General features: G+C 40.6%; 1 pseudogene; it reads right to left on the bottom strand.

Moving 5' to 3' along the window:
* The window catches only part of LOC117468989, a 59,914-nt pseudogene that overhangs the window by 10,238 nt on the left and 30,987 nt on the right, over window positions 1–18,689 (bottom strand).

Below are 18,689 nucleotides of genomic sequence, written 5' to 3'. Positions count from 1 at the left end.
AAATTAGGTGTTAACTAGGCCTAATTAAAATGCGCTAATTTGCATGCAGGTGAAAAGGATAAAACAAAAAAACATATCACATCACAACTTCCCCAGATAGTTACTTACAGTACGTCAAGTCAGTATTTTCCCTGAATGTTATGTTTTAAATGCAGATTAGCTTTAAATCTATAGATGAATTCAGACATGGTAGTAAAACGAACACCATTTATATGTGTTTCTTGGAAGTTTTATTTCCATTAGACTGAAAGAAAACATGGAAGCAAAATAGACCAAAATAACAAGTACATGAAAAAAGGATATTTTTGCCTGTAATGTCCTGCCTTAAACCTGTTAAGCCCTAGAGCCCCCTGTACAGGGGCAGTGGGGTGTTTTTTCACGAAACTGTGTCTCAGGGCTTCTTAATATTTAAAAACCTATTAATGTGTCATACCTATTTAACGGGAAGAAAACTCAGCTAACTGACAATACGAACCATTTTTAACGAAACAAAACACAAGTCTCACAAGAAGCGTCTAAATGAGCCCTGAGCAAAAAAATGCTAACACACTTACCACAGAACTCAAGGTAAAAATACCCTTATTACTTATCGTAACTGCAAAAACAGATATCAAATTAAAGCTGAGATTCCACAGATTCTATAGGTATAAGTATAATCACTGAGCGATCAGAACTCGTGACAGGGGAAGCAAACACAGACGTCACAACACGTGAATTACGGAACATTCACGGGAAATCGTCTCAAATTAGCTGTTATTCTGATCAATAGTCGTGTTCAAAGGCATTAAAATGATAAAAACGCTGCTGAAGGTTAATCCATAGGTTAATCCAATGTGTCTGTGTCACTTTGAAAGGATTACTGATAATCCATCATTGCATTTTTATATAAAAAAACGGAGATTTCATATTATTTTTATTTTTATAAATCTCTCTAAAAAGGTCAAATGTCACTTGTTTTGCATCAATCTTGATACAGGGTACTTATTATATGTTGTAGTTTGGATTCCTAACGCTTTTAGTCTACCATCCCATCATTCAAGGGTGGTTTTCACTATAAGTAATGGGTTTTTTGTAGGCGGAGGTAAGAATTTACCTTTTTTTACAATGTTCCAGAGGTGTGGACTCGAGTCACATGACTTGGACTCGAGTCAGACTCGATTCACCAATTTGATGACTTTGGACTCGACTTGACAAAATCACAAAACACTTGCGACTCGACTTGGACTTGAACACTAATGACTCGGGACTTGACTTGGACTTGAGCCTTTTGACTTGAGGTGACTTGATAATTTAATTCAGGGGTCTCCAACACGCTAAATTAAACATTAAAATTAATTGGTCAGTAAGTCAGAGATGTGCAACTATATTTAACTTTTTTTTTTTAAAACTTTTTTTTATAAATGATTATGGGAAGTGCCCTTTTTCTCACTTGAGCACCCGCCCCCCAAAATGTCTGTGCACGTCCCTGGCACCGATGATTAGATGAAGATGACACGATTTGACAAGATGCCCTCACGAGTGCCTTATGAAGGGCAAAATGGACACACAAATTCAACATGAAAATGAACATTCGCAAGGTCCTTCGGCAATTTTTTGGCATGTCAAAGATTTTACCACCACTCACGAAGTTGCTGCCGGAGCCTGAGAAACTCCACCGGTGGTCATACGATGGCTTAAGATGCCCTCACGAATGGCCCGATGTTGTTACGATCAGAGCCGAATTTGAACATTCCCTTTATCGTGTGTCCATCTGGTGTCAATTTCGGGACAGTGTGACAGGGGCTTTACCAACACGTTTTTGAGTAAGATTTCGGTTTTTAGGTCCATGGATAAAATCACAGAATTACTACAGGTTCTTGGGTTTGGCAGAAATTGTTGATTGTTTTTTAACTACACCATAATGTAAACAAGACTCACCACTGGTCAGGAAGTTGGTAGCCTTGTCCTTGATGGCTTGGGTCAGCTGCTGAGTGTTTTCAGGTACTGGAGGATGTAGATGTTGGGGGCCAGGAGAGCCATGTTCTGCTCACCACATCCATACGGCATCCGCAGCAGCCCATCCAGGTTGTTTAGAGCTCTGCCCAGAATGTCACCTGCACAAAAACAATGAAATTAAGACTGTGAAAATGTAACTCAGCTGACTTTTGACTTTTTCTGAACCTCGTCAGTGTCATCCGAACGGCCAACGCTCTTTCATCCTTCCAACACACACAAAAGCACAAGTAGCCGGCTTTCAAATCATCTGCTAAAGGGGAGATTTCTCTGTTCTTAGTTCAAATCTTAGTTAAACATGTGAAGGGAAAGGTTTTTGAATTGTTTGACAACAATGTTATTAAAGCAAACATGATATATCCGGAAAAATAATAATTCAGGCAGAGATGTTTTTTTTTTTATTACTGATACCATTATTGATAAAGCTTCAAGAGAGGGAAGCCTATTGATCAGAAATGTATTTGTTACCCAGAACTGATAGCGAAGCTCGGGCTGATCCAACAATGACGTTCTCAGGCAGTTGTATTTCTATTTCCTCTTTCAAAGCCTCTCCTGTGTGCAGACAGGGAACAAACCCTCAGCTCAGTACAAAACAAAGATGTTGTTAAGATTTGACATATTGTATTGGTAGTTTGATAAAATACCACACAAATTGGTGTCCATTAATAAATAAAAATCAGGTTGATCAAATGTATTTACACAATGACCTTCCATAAATCAATGACACCTGCACTTAACTTAGCACAATTTCCATAATAATTGCAATTACTGAATGTATTCATTATAGTTTTTTACATGAAATGTACTCCTAACTAACTTATAACCTTTGGCTGTTTCTTTTCCTGAACAAACTGACCTTCTGGGCAGAGTAGCCAGTTGTAGGTCTTGGACATCTCAGTTCCTTCCGCCTGAAAGATATAATGTGAGTTCAACATTTTCCCTATAGTAAATGGATAAATTATACTTTGTCATTTTGTTTAAACGTCCTGACCTTGACTATGAGAGAACGTTTGACCACGTCGATACGACCCCTTTCTGGCACGCTCACAATCTCATTGTCACACGAAGCTTGGGATGCACAGCCTCAGCAGTCACTGACACATTCACAACCCCTTCAAGAGATCAACAAACAAGATGTGAAACTTGATCAAGAATTGTGTTTTATTAAAGGTGGGGGTAGGTAATTTTGGAGAACCAGCTCGTGTGCCGCTAGAATTTGAAAATACACAGCCGGAAGAAATCTGCTACTTCCTTACAGAGCCCCTCCTCCAACACACAATTGAACGCGCACATGACCAATGAGGGCACGAGATAAGTTTGTGCAACAGATGGAAGGCTGACAGGCAGGTAGGCCATCCAGTTATTTTAGCGGCCAGCTTAAATATGATTGGTCGTGCTTTTTACAGCAGCTACGGCTTCCACAGATGCACTTTTTGTATGGATTTTTTGTCAAAGCACTAAGATATTCATGCTATCGGGAGTTAAGAGCATTCCATGGAATATAACAAAAAGTGTATCTCGAGCCGGTTTTCTCAAACTTACCTGCCCCACCTTTAATTATCGTATATAACATTCTGTCACTAAGGTGGATATGATATCACTGAGCTAAAAAGGTTGTATTCACCTTGGCAGACTAACATTTCATATCAGTCAAAAATGCTTCTCTCACCTAAAGCTGAGGGGGCCATGGTCCAGCTGAGGGTCTTGCGCTCACCGCCGCACAAACAGGATGTGTACTGGTCACCAGAGAGGGGGGGTAAGGGTGTGTAATCTAAGGAGGGGTCTGGAACCACAGTAACCTGTTGAGAGAGAGATGGCAATATATAAAAAAGAAAATTAAGATTTAAAGCAGAATCAGGAATGATTCCAAAAACCCCAGAAATGTGTTGGCATTACTGCACGTCCGGTTCCTATGTCTCTGTGTCCCAGTTCTTTGAATGGGTTTTTGGTTAGAATGAAATGGAATCTGCGGTAAACCCTGAGCCTGTTTTTCGAAAATGACATTCCCAGAACAAATGACCATATCTTCACTTCTAAAAGGGTTAAATTAATAATCTTTTTCTCAAAGCAAGGTTACATCTGTGAGTTGGATGTAGAGGTGTCAGAATCAATATAGATGTTTTTATTTTAAAGTAAATTCAGATTGAACACAGTAAAAAAATATAAATTATAGTGTCTGTCCAAAAAAACAAAACATTACTTATAGTGAAAACTACCCTTGAATGATGGGATAGTAGAGTAAAAGCTTCAGGAATCCAAAACTATAACATATAATAAGTACCCTGTTTCAAGATTGATGCAAAACAAGTGAAATTTGACCTTTTTAGAGATGATTTAGCAAAGAAAAAACCCACTTCTGGGGTCATTTGGGTGGATTTGACCCTATCTCTGGCCCCCCCTTGGTCGATTTTGATGATTGACATCTATTTTTAACCGCTAGAGCCAATGGAATCGAGGGGAGGTTCCACATACACACACACGTTACCAAATAAGGAGTGAGAGTGACGTGTAGCCAAAACCCTCAGCAGCGTTTTTATCGTTTTCATGCCATTGAACACGACTTTTGATCAGAATAACAGCTAAGGTGAGACGATCTCCCGTGTTTGCTCCGTAATGCTACGTGTTGTGACAACCCAGTCTCTTTTTGTCCGGTCGGGTCTTGGAAGACCGGAAGCTGTGGGGTTCATAAAAACATGTTCTTACTCAATATCAAGCCACGATTATTGTTTTTATTTTTAAATCGTATAATGTCAGACTTTTTTTGCCGTATGTGAGGAAAAGAAATGGGGCTCAGAGCCTCAGAATACTGAAATCTGTATTTTTACAGATGTATCTTTATTTGTTATTCTTATCTAAATAACACACTGTTATTTACTCAACAATAACACACAATTATCCATGTTTTTATTTATTTGTTTAATTCCATAATCTCTGGCTTTTTTTGGCATCCGTCAGGAACTGAATTTCAAAATAAAAATAACCGGAAACAGACGTTGGCCTATATGGGACATTTCGAGCATCATTGCGATACACCGCCACTGAACTGATTACCCAAGATCCTCAGCTATGCTTTAAGCTCGGTGATTGGATGTTTTAGCCGCAATGCACGTTGGGATAATGTTAATGCGATATGAAATCCGAAAAACATTTCGGAGTTTAGGATGGCCGAAGACACCACACTACCCATAATCCCCAGCTATCGTTTGGGACTACAGTCCCCGTGATTAATCTTCAAGCTCTGGGATTGGATGTTGGAGTGGCAGTGCGCCAAGGTTACGCCCGAGCGTCAAACAGCTCTTTGAAATGGAACGAAACCACGGCAGACTATCCAAACTGGATTCGAACGGGACCAGCAGATTCTGATTAATGATGTGAAATATAAACAACCCTTAAATCAGACTTTAGTTACACCTGAGTAAAATTCAGGGAAGGTGATTGTCAAGTGCCAACAATCAGGCGAGATATTTGATAGCTTGAGAAGACTAAACATTTATCTGCAGATCCCTATAAAGTATATTCATTACTCGTTATGCTCTACTAATAGTTCATTAAAGACTGTATATAATGGCTATTTTGCACATCCCTTTCAAGATTCATGATTTTCTAAGGTTTATTGACATATTCATATACACAACTACGGTGTAGTTATGCCATGAATGAAAACTTGGGTCAACCGGTTCCTCAACAGTGCATTACAAGACATCTTTCAATATGTGCGTTACCTCCACCATTAAACTGTCATATTTTGCACATTTTCTTATACTATCTACATACATCTTATAAGAGTATAATTCATATGTATAATATCAGTTAAAATAAGTGCTTCAACATAGTTAACATTGCAGGAAAGCAATATATTAGACGTTACTGTAAGTACTTTGTCAGGCTTAATATTTATCTGTAGATACCCCCAAAGGTTTTTTCTTATTTACTTACTTACAGTATCTTCTTGATTTTTTATATTCTATATTTCTATCATTGACCTTCTACTTTCCCCCTATGAAAGTATGTACTCTTAATATTTTTTTCATCGAATATCACACATTAAAACAATAATTCAATAACGTGCTTTAACCACTAGGCGGTGCACACAAGGTACACACAGCATACAATTCCATAATAACTTTTTATTATTAGTGTAGGACACTTATGTATGTATAACATCTGAAGATGGTGTAGTTTTATTCATGTTTTCACATAATTTTACAGCATATTGCTATATTATTTCACATGTTTTACTTCTACACATTAATATCTGATTTGTAAAACAGACAGAAAGGTATATCCGTCATTTAATGGTAAGCTATTGAAATTCTGAATCCATAGATGTGTCTTCCATCACCCAAAAACCCCTGACTATTCTCTCAACTCAGTATTTACATTCTTATATTCAAAGAAAATCAGTAATATCTTTCAAAACTACAAGTCCTTTTATATCAGCTGTGCACCGTTATGGTGTAAATATAACCTATCTACGAATTGGATCAAATATAAAAGTCAGCCGAATTATTGTTGATACTGCAAGGAGACGTATTGTGTGAAGAGAAATTTAAGATGTTGTTTAATTGCTGATATATTTATGATCCACGTCATGTATTCAGTTTCGGTAGCAGTTCTTCCAGTTTGTCTAGGAGTCTTCTAATCAGGGCTCTATAAATAGAGAACTACGGCAGATGTGTAATATTTAATGCAGCCGAACCATGTATTACAATGCCGTTATGTGATGACTTTCAAAGAAAAAGCAAGCACACCCGGTATAAAGTATTATTTTCTTTTTAAATGTTTTTTCGGATTTCATATCGCATAAAACAATCCAATCACAGAGCTTATAAACCATAGCTGAGGACAGTGGCGTCGCCTGGCCTGGGCATCCGGGGCTTTAGCCCGAATGTTTTTTCTGTAGCCCCGGACCAATTCTCCCTCAATAATATAATACATTAACCGTGCTTTACGTGAACCTCATCATGACACAAGAGAGGACGGCAGCACTGTAATTTCCCGTGTTCAGTGAATGCAACAGAGGCATGACACCAGACCAATCAGAGAGTTGCATGGAAATAAACGTGTGCTTGTGTCATTCAAGCTCGGCTCTGTGTGTGTGTGGCAATAGCGCATTTAGTGTGATGGAGAGAGAGAGAGGGAGAGAGGGGGAGGAGAGAGAGGGGAGGGAGGGACCGATGCCAGCATGGACGTGTTGTTAGCATCTGGTTAGCTAGCTCCACTAACGGACATAAGGAGCTGTTTGTTCCACAAGAAGCTGGAGGAGAGTCCTCTCCTCTCAGACTGAGAGACTCAAGTGAGCTAAAGGACTCTCTGAGTGTTTAGATACTTAACTTTAGTCTAAGTTATCTCAGTGGGTCTCAAACGGTTTGGTCACAAATTATTCAAAAGATTATTTCCGCGGCACACCTTCATATGATCATTATAGTTATACAAAAAATAAGAGAATAAAGGAAAAAACAGTTATGAAATACTATATGGCAGTAAAACAAGAATAGAGTTTAAAAGGGGAGTGATTAGTAAAATATCCATAAAGAAAAAGTACATCTGTTTACAGTTCTGCTTCATATGGGTGTTGAGAGAGGTATCCATAGATCTCTTCAATTTTGCTCTCAAAGTGCACCAGATTGATGCATTTAACCTTCAATATTTAAAAAAAAATCTTCCCGGGGAGCATCCCCCCGGACCCCCCTAGAGGGAGGTGAGACCCCCCACTCATAAAAATACCACTTTACCCCTGCCTATATGCCGTGAGCTGATTATCGAGCCTTCATTGTAACAGTCGCGGGTGTACTGTGTGTGTGCGTGTGGGGACTGTTGGCAGTGAAAAGTTCCACTTGTAGTGCCGCCGCCACTGTGGGCTAAGCCCCCGAATGTTTTCAGGTCCAGGCGACGCCCCTGGCTGAGGATCTTGGGTAATCAGTTCAGTGGCTGTGTATCTGTTTCCGGTTATTTTATTTTGAAATTCAGTTCCTGACGGACGCCAAAAAAGCCAGAGATTATGGAATTAAACAAATAAATAAAAACATGGATAATTGTGTGTTATTGTTGAGTAAATAACAGTGTGCTATTTAGAAAAGAATAACAAATTAGAAGGAAAAAAAAGATTTTAAAAATACAGATTTCAGTATTCTGAGGCTCTGAGCCCCATTTATTTTCCTCACATACGGCAAAAAAAGTCCGACATTATACGATTTAAAATAAAAACAATAATCGTGGCTTGATATTGAGTAAGAACATGTTTTTATGAACCCCACAGCTTCCGGCCTTCCAAGACCCGACCGGACAAAAAGACGTGGTGCAGGCACGAAGCATACTACCAATAGAAATACATTGCTTTTAAAATCGTTCTGTGTGACACGAAAAAAAGGGGAAAATCGTGTTGGTGAACACGAATCAATAGATTAAATGTTGTGAACACGAAATGCCGTGAGACTGGGTTGGTTGTGATGTCTGTGTTTGCTTCCCCTGTCTCGAGTTCTGATCGCTCAGTGATGATAATAGTACCTATATAATCTGTGGAATCTCAGCTTTAATCGGATATCTTGTATGTGCAGTTACGATAAGTAATAAGGGTATCTTTACCTTGAGTTCTGTGCCAAGTGCGTTAGCATTTTTTCGCTCAGGGGTCATTTAGACACTTCTTATGAGACTTGTGTTTTGTTTTGGTAAAAATGGTTCGTATCTGAGTTTCTTCCAGTTAATCTGGTTTGACACATTAATAGGTTTTTAAATATTAAGAAGCCCTGAGACACAGTTTTGTAAAAAAATGTAAATACCACACCGATGAATATCTGAAGCTTCCGTGTCTTAAAAAAGGTGGTTGCTAACAAGTGGTCAAAATGAGATTAATAAACATAGAACATTAGTTGCCTTTAACTCAGTGGCGGTGGCTTAAAAACATACAACTGTGAGTTTGTTTTTAGCCTTTTGGCGATAACATTAATACTTAGTATTGGTAGTAAAATAATAAGATTGGTGTTAATATGTTGAGATTATGCCGCTAAACTAAAACCTCTAACGGTACGTCCACACGGTTCCGTCGCGGGCTTCAACGGAGACGCTTCTCATTCACTTTGACGGAGCTTACACACGGCGGCGTGCGTTGAAGCTTGCCGGTGGGCATGTCTGAAGCTAGAACAACAACCAATCACCTGAATCTCCCGCCCCGGACACACAAGCAGCGGTTTGATTGGCTAGAGCTTGTACTGGCATATGATTCGATTGGCTGACGCTTCCGTTGAAGCTTCAAAAGTAGAACATTGCTCTACTTTTGAAGCGAGCAATGCGAGCAAAGCTACACTTTGCTCCCACAATGCAGTTCGGCGAAGCGTGACGTCACCCCATTCAAAGTGAATGGGCAGAAGCGTTGAAGCTTCAACGCACGCCGCCGTGTGTAAGCTCCATGAATGGGGTGACGTCAAGCTTTGCCGAACTGCATTGTGGTTCCGTCGCGTAGCTTTGCCTCTGTTGCTCGCTTCGAAAGTTGAGAAAAGTTCAACTTCTCAAGCGTCGACGGAAGCGCCAGCCAATCAAATCATATGCCAGTACAAGCGCTCGCCCATCAAACCGAAAAAGATATTTCTTTATTAACAACATAAATTCCGTAAGTAAATACCACACCGATGAATATCTGAAGCTTCCGTGTCTTAAAAAAGGTGGTTGCTAACAAGTGGTCAAATGAGATTAATACACATAGAACATTAGTTGCCTTTAACTCAGTGGCGGTGGCTTAAAAACATACAACTGTGAGTTTATTTTTAGCCCTTTGGCGATAACATTAATACTTAGAAAATTATAAGATTGGTGTTAATATGTTGAGATTATCCCGCTGAACTAAAACCTCTAACGGACGACGGAAGTGCCAGCCAATCAAATCATATACAAGCACTAGCCCATCAAACCTCGTGCTTGTGTGTCCAGGGTGGGAGATTAATGTGATTGGTTGTTGGTCGCGCGCCAGACACGCCCACCGGCAAGCGTCAACGCGACGGAACCGTGTGGACGTACCGTAAGTATCATGAATGTTTAATTGTATTTACCACAGCATCATTTTTGCAAGATTGCAAACCCAGTGGGACTATGGATGCTAACTTTCAGGTTTTCCCTCACGTCATCCCAGCTCCACACTATTGTTTAAACTGCAGCATGATGTTACACCATTTTCACCTTTCTTAGGTGTATCTTGCAGACTTTATTTTCAAATAAGAGCAGAGAATAATCAAGGAGTTAGAAAACTAAAGTTAATAAATGAAGATTACTCCAGGTATTTACAAGAACCTTGGTTTCTCTGTCATCATGATTTTGTTGAAAGGGCCCGTTAAAGAGATGGTGAAGGAAAAGGCAAAATACAGGTTTTAAATAGAGACCCTTCTAGCGATGGGATCAAGATGTGATGCCAAATAGAACCAGGGGTGTAAAGTGGGAGCTAATTGCCCCTCCCCCACATTTCCGACACCCCTACATCAGATGTCTTCACTGAGCAATGCCCATCTTTTTACTTCGCCTACATTTTGATCTCAACTACAAACCTCGATTTCATTACTGTCATGGCTGGCAATAATGATCTAATATCGTTTTTTATTGACTGTAAAAAGTGAGTGGTTTTAGTCCATATCAATAACAGTCTAAATAATGAGAACATATGTATCAACTCATAGAGGAAACCAATTAAGTATATTGTACAATCCTACATTTGGTTATGGTGTTCAGAGGAAATATGTGGGATCACAAGTATAAGGAATATTGAGTGAATGTCTGAGTATTTATTCAGTGAGGCAAATGTTTTAAGAACTTGGTCAATGAGTAGGGACTAAGGCCTTGTTTAGAAATGCCAGCCAAAATCTCTTTTTGGCATTTTGCAGATTATATCCAAATTGACTCCAGAACTTCAATTTCCGATCAGATGTCAAAGGATGTGTCACTTGCAACGCAACACACAATAACAATTGTCTATGGGTGGAAAGTTCTGAGCAGAATCCATGCTGCAAAAAAACAGTCCATAGACGGATGCACAAATAAATAGTTTGTTGGGACATTTTGGAGGTAGGAATGTGAAAAGGCAATGCCAGAGGAACCCTATTGAAAAGAAACACCTATCAAGAGATTACATTTCTATGCAATGAGATGAAGGATATGCAATTCAGTCCAAGTACAGTGCAGTCATTACACAACTATAAATTGCATTTATATTGGGTGCATTTCCATAACATTTGTTACATTTTCACCTGGTGATCCCTTAACTTGGCAATAGCAGCATAATCAGGTCAAATATTTAATTGGCCAAATACATCAGTCCTCTACTGTACTTTGTGTTAAATGTTAATTAGCAAATGTCACCATGCTAACACGCTAAATTAAGACGGTAAACATCTCAAGCATGTTAGCAACTATTATGAGCATGCTGACGTAAATATGTAGGGGTATGTGGAAATATAAGTTACCATGATGCAGCTGGTCAGGTAGTTGAAGACGGTTGCCTTCAGTTCAAAGTGCTCCCCTCGGATGATGGAGTAGGGCAGGCTGAGCTCGAGGAAGAAGGGCTGGAAGACCGTGATCTCTTACGAGGAGCCAAGCCAAAACCTTGAGAGGGACAAACAGAACGCCTCCGTCTCCCAGGTGGTGATGGTGTCTGGGACTGGTGACGGACACATCCTTCGTTCCAGACTTTCTGGATCAGCAGAAACACACAAACAGATCTGTGAACTTGAAAACATACAAGACTGTAAAAAATGAGGCATATAATACGTAAAGTAAGATATAACGGTCACCATAATTAAAAAACATTTTTTTAAATGTATTTACAAATTGAATGTTCACCAAGCTTCATTACACTTTTAATGATATAATGTACGTGTTATTATACAGTTTAACCTGTATGGGGCTCTACACTTACATTGGATTGAGGTCTGACATTCTAATTCGGGTCAAGAGTGAAGAAGTTGAGAGATTGCCACAACATTCTATATGTTTATTTTTATAATTGTATTTGTAAATATGTTATAATTTATGAGGAACAGTTATTGCATTATTGTTATTCTGTGAAGTTGTGTAATGTATGGGCAGAAACTAACATGTGAATAACACATGCAGAGTACTGTATGTGTTTGGCATTTTTAGTAATTAGTTTGAGCTTATATTAGGGCTGTCAAGTTAACGCGTTAATAACGTGTGAACTTTTTGAACGCCACTACTTATTTTAACGTGCGATTAACGCATGTGTATTTGTCCTCGGCCCGCCCCGTAGTTTCAGAGCCCAAAGGCTTGACGTTGTTGTTGTTGTTGTTAGTTGGATGGTGGGAGATTCTATCGAGAGATATGGTGGATACAAAAAAATGTGTTTTAAACAGCAAACCAAGCACACAGCTGATGCTGACAGCCCCGCTCCTGCCGCTCGCTTGCGGCAGACCACGCTTGAAAGTTTGCCGGGGAGACGCCTGAGGCCTGTACTACGAAGCTGGTTCAACCTAACCTGGATATGTTTGAGTTAGCCGGTTGGCCCAATCCAAAACATACGCGCTCTGGCTAAACTGTACTACGACGCTGGTTATCAAGTGGATCGCTCAAGCCAGCCGTATCCTATCTAGTTAGGTGCGCGTTCACATGAAAGGGGTGGTATTTGGAGCATTCGACCAATCTCAAACACGGACAAGCGTACTGACAGCGCAGCGTCATACTTCCTGAATGAAAAGTGAACTTTAATATTAGTCAAATATGAAGAAGTTAAACTTTAAACATCCATGACTTAAACACTTTATCCAGGATAAAAGCCACATAGCTGCACCTGCAAGGTGAATACAGCTGGTTAAAAGAAAAAGTGTTTGAATGCGTACATTAACAGGTTTATGAATCACTGCCCCGTCCAAGGCACGAGTGGATCTGACTTTAATTACATTTGACTCGAGTGTTTCGTCAACTTAATGTGTTGCTTAAAATAATACTTCTGCATACAGTATGTGACACTGTGAGTGTTGCACGGCCAGATACAGCTCAAGAAGCTGACTCAAATAAGGAAATATATGATACATTATGATGTGATATGATATGAATGATAATGGGACACATCGACGTCTGCACTCACAGTGCCGCGGACTGTACTTAATGTTACTCTGATCCGGTTACTTATGTCATGGCAGATATTTAAGTAAGCTTTCTTAACGCTAATATTATAATAGTCAGATTGCTCTGAAGATGGGAGGGGATATTCTATTAATTTTCACGTTCACACAGTCAGTTGATTTTGCCGGCCGTCTTTCCTGCAACGGCAGTTTTTCTGTATTTCCTCTATCCTGTAATATGAATTGATCGCTTTAAACTCTGCACACGGAGCTCTGATTGGTCAGCAGAGCGGTGCTTCACTGAGTTTGATCTCTTATGCCTGCCACCTAACCTGCTCCGGAGGCAGGTTTGCCGCTCAGCATAAGTTACCATGGAAATCTAGCCTGCTAAAAAGAGAACCAGCGTCGTAGGACCGGAAAGCCCGAGATTTCCCTGAAGTTAGCCGGCTAAGCGAAAATCCAGCTTCGTAGTACAGGCCTCTGGACAACAACAGCGATAGCTAAATGGGTGGCTACAGCTTAACATTGTGGAGGACGAGGGGCTGCGTTAGATAATTCGGATCGCATCCAACGTGTCGACTGCACATCACAACGCATTATTTTGACCCACAGTGGGAACTTCAGTCTCATGCTTTGACTGTTATGAAGACAGAGGAGCGGCATTTCGCCGACAACTGTAAACAGGCTTGTCTGTTTGGGCAACTGGCTCTGTGCAAAGAAGTACACAGGGTTGGGAGAGAGTGTAAGAGAGAGAGAGAGAGGTTCCAGGTTGTTGTATTGAAAATATTCAGGAGAATATTTGTCATTGTTCCAATGACAATAAACAAACATTTGCATAAAGCATATTTGTCCACTCATATGTTGATAAGAGTATTCAAAACTTGAAAAATATTCCTCTAAGGTACATTTAGAACAGATAAAAAATGTGCGATCAATTAGCGATTAACTATGGACATCATGCGATTGACTATGGACATCATGCGATTAATCGCGATTAAATATTTTAATCGACTGACAGCCCTAGTTTATATGCCTTAGGATCATAAATAAAGGTGTTATTCTTTGGTAAAGACACAAACTTAAAGGGGACCTATCATGCAAAATGCACTTTTGTACGTCTTTTATACATGAATATGTGTCCCCGGTGTTCCAGGGAACTCACCAAGTGTCAGAAAACACAACCCTCTCTATTTTCCTCCATACCCAAATCTCTAAAAAAGGGGCTGCAACGGATCTGATAAAAACTGATCCAGATTTGAACACTGTCCTGATGTCAGGACGGTGGCGCTACGGCTATTGGGCCAACTCTCCACCTATCAGGGGAATGTGGGGTTGGGCCACGGCCGGCCATTGCCGCTCGAAAGCGCTGGAGACGCTGTAGTACATATGCCAGGCCTGTAAGTGGCGCTGTAGTCTGCACAAAAGCAGCGAAGAAGACTTCCCCGCCCATAGTTACCATGGTTACCCTTCTGTTTATTCTCCGCTGTGGCTTTCTTTCTCCCTCCCTGAGACAAGCGTTTGCTCCCGCTGCTTTAATTCAATGCAATCCCTCCCCGTCGAGGCAAGCACTGTCATTCTCTCCGGTTAGTCCACCGGCAGATGGCAAACACCCACCTCTCCGTCTCTTCCAAGGAACGAGGGGACCGTGCGGCAGAGTTTCAGTTTCAGTTTCTTTCGCCGGTCAAGATGTCCGTTAAAGTTTAAATCTTCCGGACAAAATTAGAAAAGTGCCGGTCAAAGGTCTTCTTGTTATTTATTGAGCTTTTAAAACAAATGAATAACGACTCTAATAATATAAAACACGGAGGACGGGAGATCTCTTTTTCTCCCCCTCTTCTGACAGCCCAGCAGCTGATCAGAGCACGTCTCCCCTCTCCTGCAGGGGGGCGTGGTCAGCAGAATCAGACCCGTAGACAGCAAACAGCACAAAGAGCGAAATGAGGCATGGCTAAAATGCATGATCTGTTTGGTATTTTGAAAACAGAAACGTATAAATATACCTTATATAGGTATGGCCCTACAATATATCATTTAAATATAGCATGATAGGTCCACTTTAAGGAATGTCAATAAAGCCAGACCATTCTATACGCTAACTTGTGTGACTTCTCATTAATTTTCTCAGCCCTCCTCAGATCGCAATCCTGAGATGGTAACAGAAGCTATAACCCTGAAAATGATTCCCACTAGCACCAAAAAAACACTATTCCCCCTACAGAATCATTTAAAAAGAAATGTCTGTAAAATTATGAATACATGTTCCTTGGCATAACAAAAGTCCTTACATACATATTTGAGCCAGCAGGTTAAAAACCATTCTAGTTGAACAGTGCTTTTCCTGCTAACCCTTTGTGCAGGGAGAAACTCCCTCAATTCACGACCATGAAAACGATTTGAGGCAAAATCTTACCCAACCTCTATAAGCTCCCATATCCAGGTCTCGGGGAAAAAAGTGCGGACAGTCTCAATCGGTGAATCAAAAGAATGTTGGTTTGCGGAAGGGCTCTCCATTCGAAGATACATTAATTCTGTGTTCATACCTGAAATGAAAGCATACAATAATCCATCAGAAGCAGCAGAAAGCAATGACATAGTGACCTTTTTAAAAGCTGGTAAATAAACAGAATGTGTCATTTGATAGAACAAGAAAATCAAATACCATGGCCCTGGTGGTATTCTCTTCCTCTGTACTTGAGGCATGTCGGCACTCTGATAACCAGGTTTGTTGCTATCTTCATACCTACATTCTGAATACATAAATACAGTCATCACTTAAAAGTTGATTAACTAGGCAACAACTACATATATTGGTGTATGCTTTATTTTGTACATTAATGTGTGTGCACTAAGTACCTGGAAAACAGTATGAGCATCATCTCTCTGGTTTCTTTCACGATATGGAATAGCGTATCTTCTGGGTCTTACAAGCAAGCATTCTACACGATCTTCAACATTATGTGGAACATGGGATGCTTTTTTGACAGGCAACAAGTTGAATATCTGAGAAGAAAGGTATGATTCAATGTTATACACTGACAAGTGTTTGTTGTTCTTTAGGGGAGCTCTATGATTTAAGTTGTAGTCCTTTATCTTGAAATATGAATATAAATTATATTTGTTCAAACAGCACCTCACAAATATGATCATAACTTTTTCCTATAGCATTTTCAAAACAATGGGCCTCAACTAAATATGGCAACACAATCAGCATCAAGCTGCATTAAACAGATGTTTTACATAATTGTTTACGATATTCAACTGGTAGAAGAAGAGAATGATTACCATGACACAAGGAAATGACAACACAAACTCTAACCTCTTATTAAAGCTTATGCTGAGGCAACGTTAACTATGTATCTATTTGTGGTTGATTCTAGCAGGTACCTTGTCTGCTTCCAGAGTTTTTCCTGGCTCCTTGATGAGGACGCTCTGGTCGATAGCGCTGACACCACACAGAGAGTCTGGCAGGGCCTTCACCTGCAGGGTGGTCTGCTCTCCGGGGACGGCCGAGGATGGAGAGAACTCCAGCGACACCTGACGTATATACAAAAATATATCTAATCAACCAGAGGGTGAGATGATTTGTTTTGAGAACCTACACTGTTCTTAACCTTACACAAATGTGTAGTTTAACCTTTAATGTAGTTTGTGGTCTTAAGTGCCTAGAGGGGCAATGTCCCCACGCCAGACCCGCACATAGCAACATTGCTAGATAGTGTTTTAGTGGAATGACATGGGCTAGCTGTTGTTCCTGCCAACGCTTAATAAATAACTCATAGTGGCTTGCATCAACTTCTGTGTCTAATGTGGTTTTTAGATTTCGTTGTTATTCTCACTCCCCAATCCCAACTCTGCTAATGTCGATGCTTCCTTTTGGGAAGTGACAAGGTGAGAGGGTAGGCACCAAAAATCAACCTTGCGCTTGTTCAACATTTAAAGGGGCCATATTATGCCTTTTGGGGTTTTCCCTGTCGTGTGTTATATAGGTTTTTGTGCATGTAAATGGTCCTCAAAGGTTAAAAGTCCTGTGTACCCTCCAGAGGTAAAACTCGCCTCAATACTAAACCTCGGCTAAGATTAAACTTAAAGGAGAGGTGTCATGCTTTTCCGGTTATTACCCGTCCCCTTGTGTGTTATGAAGGTTTTTATGCATGTAAACGGTCTGCAGAGTCAAAACCCTCAAAGTACACCCTATAGGGTGTACTTTGAGGGTTTTGACTCTGCAGACCGTTTTGGGGAGCGTTTTGGGGAGCGTTTTGGGGAGGTATTTTCTGTGTTAGAGTTTTACTCGCTATAGCGAGTAAAACTCTAACACAGAAAATACCTCCCCAAAACGCCTCGTTGGAGATACGTCATTGTCCATTTGATTCTTCCGGGTACGGCATGATGTCATGCCGTACCCGGAACTAAATGGACCAATCCGTGGAGCCGTTACGTTACGTCCGCGGAGCCGTTACGTTACGTCCGCGGAGCCGTTACGTTAAGCCCCCGCTGATTGGTCCAAATTGACCAATCCACGGACTTCCTCACACACAGGCAGCTCAGCTGATTTCTCCTCCCTGGCTGCAGGCTGATAACAGACAGTTGGGATCGCGGCGAAATTCTCTCTGCAGACCCATTCTCACAGCGTTTATCAACCTTTTTCTTACTCAATATCAAGCCACACTTATTGTTTTTACTTCGGCTGTGACTTTGTGTGTGCTCAGGATGAGTTTGGCTGTGTTTCGTGATGTATCCTAAACAAGGAAACAACACCTCCACGGAGCTCAGCGCGATTCACAACGTCCCGACCAATCAGAGCACACTGTGCTCACAGGGAGGGTGGGGGCTGGAGCTATTGGAGCTCCAACGAGCCGTTAAAGGCAGAGAATGAAATTCAGTGAATACAAGTAGTTTACAGAGATGCTGTATGAGAAACCAATGTGAGTTTGGAAAAATGCACAGTATAAATCTATTTTAGTAGACCTCAACAATGGAATTATGATCAGTGGAAATGGCCATGACACCTCTCCTTTAACTTTAATTTGCTGGTCATTGTTAGGGAATAATTTGCTTAGGTATCTGACCTTTGACATACTTTGTCTGTTTCTCCTTCCTATGCCTCCTTTCCCATGGACACACGTCTTCAGCCCTGGGCTTGCTGCTATCCCTCTTAAGGAGGGGCTGCTCAAGCTGTCGTTGTTGCCAGTTTACAACCGGGCACAACTTGACATGAGATAGTTTATTGTTTAAGGACATCTGAAGCACCTTCTTATCTTACACACAAGGGGCTCCTGGGTGCACATTCTCTAGCCACAGCTGACAACTTCTGTTGATTCAGTGTCTACTCTACTACTGTTTAGTCTCGCTAATGAGGAATGTTGATTACACTCTGAACTAGATAGAACCTCCGACTGCGGAAGAGTTCTTCAGAATTGGTTTGGCAACCTCTGTGTCAACTCGTGGCACAGCATGTCTTGTGAATTCTCCGGCCAAAGCTCCAAATAAACCATCATTGTTTGCCATCAAAGTTCCTGCTCCCCTCGTGTCTCTCGAGTCCTCTCTCCATTGCTTCAGAAGTTTCCATCACAGTCATGGCTTCAGTCAAAACACATGCTTTACCCACAACATGAATGATCTCGTATAACATCTATATTTGTT

Source organism: Trematomus bernacchii, unplaced genomic scaffold, assembly GCF_902827165.1.
Source record: "Trematomus bernacchii unplaced genomic scaffold, fTreBer1.1, whole genome shotgun sequence".
Taxonomy (NCBI): domain Eukaryota; kingdom Metazoa; phylum Chordata; class Actinopteri; order Perciformes; family Nototheniidae; genus Trematomus; species Trematomus bernacchii.
Note: the sequence above shows the minus strand (reverse complement) of the source record. Positions and strands in the feature narration are given on the sequence as shown.